The sequence below is a fragment of the Budorcas taxicolor genome, chromosome 16, assembly GCF_023091745.1.
Source record: "Budorcas taxicolor isolate Tak-1 chromosome 16, Takin1.1, whole genome shotgun sequence".
Lineage (NCBI taxonomy): Eukaryota > Metazoa > Chordata > Mammalia > Artiodactyla > Bovidae > Budorcas > Budorcas taxicolor.
In genome coordinates, this window is record NC_068925.1 from 80,343,651 (window position 1) to 80,349,792 (window position 6,142).

Genomic DNA, 6,142 nt, shown 5'->3' on the forward strand with positions numbered 1-6,142 from the left:
CCCTCCATGTGCCAGATGGGTGGCAGGGGATGCCTGGAGCAGGGAGGGCCACGGCGAGTTCCCGCAGTGCTCTGAACAACCCCAGGGCCTCCTCCCCCACTACTGCTGGGGGCGTTTTCCCTGTCCCCAGTTCCCAGCACTCAGGCGTAGGGGTGCCAGGCTGGGTGCATCCTGCCCTCTCTATTGTGCTCTGTGATGCACGCACCAAGGGCAGGGTTAAAGGTCAGTGTGTCCGGGTGGAATCTTGTCTTCCTGAGCCCTGCTCTTTTCCTGACCCTGCGGGGCCCTGGTCCCTGCACCTGTGTCCTGCAGCCCCCAGTGCGAATCAGGCCCAGGAGCCTCGGGTCCGAGGAGGCCTCTCTGGTTCGGAGCATCAGGAGGCCCAGGTAGGGGCTAACCACCTCCTCTGGGCCTCATGAGGACTGGCAGGCCCCCACCCGCTGACGTCTTTTTGTCGTCGTCCCAAGAACCAACATTGCACACTTGCTTTTAGAAAGATGCCCCTTGTGGCGTTACCCCGGGGGCGGGAGTGTCACTGCTTCTCCCCACCCGTGTACCTCTGTCCTGAGACCAGATCTTCTTAAAGGAGGGCAAGTTCTGGCTTTACAGACATGGGACACTCGCCCTGCAGGTGTTACTGAATTGTCCTAGCACTGAGACTTGAGGCCTGGCAGCTGGCTGTGCCAAGCTGATCTGTGGTCCCGGGCTCTTGTCCTAGTAGGGCCTCTGCTGCCTGGTCAGACCCCCAAATGGGGGACCCTGCTCGCAGGAGAGAGCTGCTGAGTCAAGGCCAGGAGGGGCGGGGCACACTAGGCTGACTTTGCCCACGCGTTGTCCTCCGTCTGCAGGGTGGAAGCTGGGGAGACTGCCTGAGGACCCGTTAACATCCTGACCCAGATGAGACCCACTTCTCCCACTCCCTGGGCCACCTGGCTGAGGGGTCAGGAAGAGGGAGGGGGCCTGCGGGGAAGCCTGCATCCCTGCCCTTCCTGGCCTGCAGCTTCCCAGTCTGGGGCCACCTGGGCACAGCCACCCACCCCCCAGTCGTCGTGGAGCACAGCGCTCCTTGGGTTAGCACCCCACATACGTGTACGCCCCGCATGTTAACTTATTGCTCCCGGGTGACACCCGCTGCACTTGAGAAGCGGCTGTGTTCTCGGCTGTGTGGCTGGAGATGTGGGGTTTCCGTGCCAAATACTCCAATAAACTGCTTTGTGAGGCCAAGCTGGTGAGGAAGGTTCTTATGCACCGAGTTTCCAGCTGATGGTCTGCCCAGGGTGGTCTGGCCAGGGCCCTGGGGAGCAGGTTGGTGGGAAGTGTCCTGGGCAGGATGGGAGGAGTCAAAGCTCCTGGGTCGTACCCAACCCTGCCGCCCCACCAGGGCCCAAGGAACTGGGCTCTGAGGGTCCTTCCTGGGGAGGATGGGGCCCCCCCCCGCAGCAGCCCCGGGGAGTCCCAAGGAGGTGATGGGCGTGGTCCGGCAGTGGGCGTGGTTCAGTGATAGGCGCTGCTTAGTGGTGGCTGCGCTCAACGAGGGGCGTGGCTCCCAGCGAGGGGCGTGGCTCGGCGGTGGGCCGTGCTCAGTAGTAGGCGTGGCTCGACGATGGGGGTGGTTCGGTGGTGGGTGGTGCTCAGTAGTGGGCGTGGCTCGGCGATGGGCGGTGCCCGCTTATGGGCGTGGCTCAGCGACGGGCTCCTTCCACCGCCCCAAGTGGAGGGTCTTGTGCGTAACGCCCCAGCGCCTCAACTCCAAAGCCGGAAGTGGGGGGTCCCGGGTCCTCCGCTGGGAGGACGGCCTGCCACGTGACCCGCGAGGCGAGCGGGGCCAGGTCCATGCCCGCCCTGCAGGGGCCGCTCTGGATCCGGAGCGACGCCTTCTGGAGGCACAATCCCGGGACCGGGTGGGCCCAGAGCTGAGGCACTGCGTCAGGTGAGGGCTCCCTCCGACGCCCTCACAGCAACCCCGGGTCAGGCCAGGCAGGTGCCCCAGGCCCGAGGGGCTGGGCTTCAGGGACTCAGGCGCCCCACGCAGGGGCAGGCTCCGAGGGGACGCGGCCGGCTCTCTGGACCCCCTACCTCAGACCTGGCCCCCTTCCGCCGGGGTGAGTCACATGCTGTGGGTGCTGTGAAGAGGGAGGCCCGGGGAAATGGTGACCGGTGTCAGGAACCTCAGTGTGCGGGCCGAGGTGGGTGCGCCCCGGCAGAGGGAGCGCCGGAGTCCAGCGGGCAGGACAGGAGGCGGGAGGACATGGGCCCCCGGGTCTCCCGTGGGACGGAGGCAGGAGGCGCCCGGGCTGGAGGACCCAGCCTCCAGGGCAGGCGGCGGTTTCCTCCTGCTTAACGGGCAGGACCTGGGCAGACCTCTGGGGGCACTCAGCCCCCCAGCCGCGGGGCAGACAAGGACTGTGAATCGGGCCAAGGGTCGGGGGCTTCGGGGATTTCAGCAGTACAGCCTCCTGGAGGCAGAGGGCTGGGAGGCCGCCTCCAAATGAAACGTCCCCATTCAGGGAGAGCCCTGAATTAAGGCTTGTAAGCAGCTCTGGGGCAGGGGGTGGGAGGCAGGGCCCTTCAGACGGTCCCCATCTTCCCAGGGCGGGGCCAGGGTGGACCAAGCTGGCACCACTCAGCCAGTTGCCTGTCCTTTCTGGAAGCCTGACTTGGCTGTTGCCTAGGCGTGCCAATGGACTCCCCTCCTGACCATCATCCCGACCGTCGCCAAAAATTAAACAAAATCACTTTTTCGGGACTGCCTGATCGCGTCTCTGGGAGCCCTCACTTGGCGGGTGAGTTACCCTGGGACCCGGCCGGGTCTCGGCTCCCAGTGCCTCAGATGGGATGGTACTGGATGGCCCAGCCCTCGCTGGGCACTCGTGGGTGGACTCGAGTCTGCCCACTCCTGGCTGCCTGGTCGGTCAGAGCTCTGGTCTCTGCACGCCAGTCCCTTTTCAGACCTGCCTCCCTGAGGGGCCTGGAGCTGGATGGGGATCAGGATGTCGCCTGGGGCTCTCCACTGTTCGGGAGAGCCAAGGCAGACCTCTAGACCACCAGTGTGTCAGCAAGTCCCCGATCCCAGCCCTGACCTCCAGACTCTTCAATCCAGCCACAGCAACATCTCCTGTTTAGTGCCTAGTCAGTGTCTCAAGGGTTTCCCTGGTGGCTCAGACAGTGAAGAATCTGCCTGCAAGGCAGGAGACTGAGGTTTGATCCCTGGGTTGGGAAGATCCTCTTGAGAATGGAATGGCAACCCAGTTCACCATTCCTGCCTGGAGAATCCCATGGACGGAGGAGCCTGGTGAGCTACAGTCCATGGAGTCAGAAAGAGTCGGACACAACTGAGCAACTAACACACACACACACACACACACACACACACACGCATCTCGGACCCAGCACATCCCAGCTGCGCTGCCAGTCCCAGACCTGCCCCGCCTCGCTTGCACAGGTCCTCAGGCCCCAAGTGTGTCTGCGCTTGTCTTTCTCTCACTCACACCCAGCGTATCACTCTCCCTCTGGGGCCTGCCTTCAACACAGATACAGAATCTGACCACTCACTCCTACCATCCCGGGTCCAGTCCCCATCTCCTCTCCCCTGGATTATTACCATGTGACTTGGCCGCCTCTACCCGCCCCTACCACCACCCTGCATCTCTCTAGGCTCAACCCAACAACCAGAGTGATTCTGTCTTACCCGAAACCTACCTAGGGCTCTGTCCTCCGCAGAACAAAAGCCAGAATCCAAACAGCTGTCCTTGCAGCAGCTTCAGAAGGCCCTCCTGACCTGGCTCCTGACCGCTCTGCCGTCCTTCCTGGCCACTCCCCTGCAGCCCCAATCCAGGCTCTGGGCCTCTGGGCTGTTCCAGCTGCCGGCCAAGCGTGGCCCTGCCCCAGGGCCTTTGCATCGACTGCTCTTTTGGCCTAGAAAGTTCTTTCCCCAGATATCTGTTGGGCTAGTTCCCAATGGCCTTCAAGGCCACTCAGGTTTTTTCTGACTTCCTGTGAGTGTATATATACGTGTATAAAGTGAAGTGAAGTTGCTCAGTCGTGTCCGACTCTTAGCGACCCCATGGACTGCAGCCTACCAGGCTCCTCCGTCCATGGGATTCTCCAGCCAAGAGTACTGGAGTGGGGTGCCATTGCCTATGTGTGTATATATATATATATGTGTGTGTGTGTATATATATATATATATATATATATATATATATATACGTGTGTATATATACACATGCACACATCTGTACAAGCAAACACAGAGGTGATTCCATTAGAGCGACACTTGGCAGTGTCCCGTGAAGGGACCTGTTTGTATGTGTGCGCTGTGTCTGTGAGCTCTGCCTACGGTGCACCTTTCCCATAGAAAGTGCTCAGTATGCATGGGCAGAAGAAGGGCCTTGCTCATTTCCTGCCGTGGGCCAGGGGTCATCCCACATTTTTCACATGAATGAATGAATTTAAACCTCATAACAGTGATGGTCCCTGTGATTACCAGCCCCGTGTTAAAGGAGGATTTAATTTGCTCAAGGCTGTGCCTTCATGTATCGATGTTGTAGTTCAGTCGCTCAGTCCTATCCGCCTCTGCGACCCCGTGGACGGCAGCACACCAGGCCTCCCTGTCCCTCACCATCTCCCAGAACTTGATCAAACTCATGTCCATTGAGTCGGTGATGCCATCCAACCATCATCCTCCATCGTCCCCTTCTCCTCCTGCCTTCAATCTTTCCCAGCGTCAGGGTCTTTTCCAGTGAATCAGCTCTTTGCATCAGGTGGCCAAAGTATTGGAGCTTTCACTTCAGCATCAGTCCTTCCAATGAATATTCAGTGTTGATTTCCTTTAGAATTAACTGGTTTGATCTCCTTGCTGTCCACAGGACTCTCAAGAGTCTTCTTCCTGTATTATTATCAGGCATTAATTATTTATTACTATCATCATTTGTTATTTATCATTATCGTGCATTCATTCATTTAATTCCCACAATAATAATAGGGATGGTCATCCTCCCTATTGTATAGACAGGAAACGAGCTGAGAGACTTTAACTTGGAAAGGTCCTGGGGCTCATTAAGCGGAAGAGCTAGCCTGGAACTCAGGCATTTGAACTTCAGCTGCAGTGCTCCGGCTCAGACCCTGCCCCGCCCCCAGGGCACTCCACCTGCTCCCGACACCCTGGGTGGACAGGCGCTATTCTTAGCCTCACCCCCAGCCTCTGTCTACACCTGGGTGCCGGTTCCACAGGGTTGCACTGGCTCAGTCATCCAGGGAGGTGCATAGGCCCTGAAACCCCATTTGGGGTTTCAGGTTCCCTCCCATTCAAGGGTTTCAGAGCCCACCCAGAACAGCGCCAGCACCTGAGGCTCCCATCTCCTGTCTCTCCTGGCCGTGCTTGATGCAGAAAGTCTCTTGACTGAGTCCCCCACGCAGTTCCCTTTCCACGGAGGCTTCTGTGGCCTACCTTTGGCCCCAGGCCTGGAGAAGCTGCTTCTTGGAGCTGGGGCAGTCACCTGGGACCCCAACAGCTTCTGAGCCCTCTTGAAAGGGAGGGGGGGGTTCTGCTTTCCTGTTCCGCCCAGAGAACCAGCCAGACTCCTCCCAACTACATCCCCTGCAGGACTGCGCCAGTCAGAAAGAGAGGCCTATGAGTGCATCCAGGAGTTTCTAGAACAAGAGCAGGTGGTAAGGCAGCTCCCTGGAGCTTTCTGAGAACCGAGGAGGAACGAGGGTTCGGGCTTCCCAGGTGGCACTAGCGATAAGGAACCCACCTGCCCATGCAGGAGACCCAGGAGACCGGGGTTCAATCCCTGGATTGGGAAGATCCCCTGGAGAAGGAAATGGCTACCCGCTCCAGTATTCTTGCCTGGGGAATCCCCATGGGCAGAGGCGCCTGGCGGGCTGCATACAGTCCCCGGGGTCACCGAGAGTCAGACATGACTGAGCACGCACATGATCTGAATGCCAGCCCTGGCTCAGAAGCTGCCTGACCTGGCCTGTTAGGTGGCCAGGCCAGCCACAGAAGTGAAAAAAACCCTGCCTTGTGGGTGCCCAAGACCCTCCCCCCCCCAGCTTGGTCCCTGAAGAGCTACAGAGGGGTCAGGACACCGGTGGCCAGTGCTGGGTGCGGGGTGTGTGGAGGAAATGCTTCTGTGAT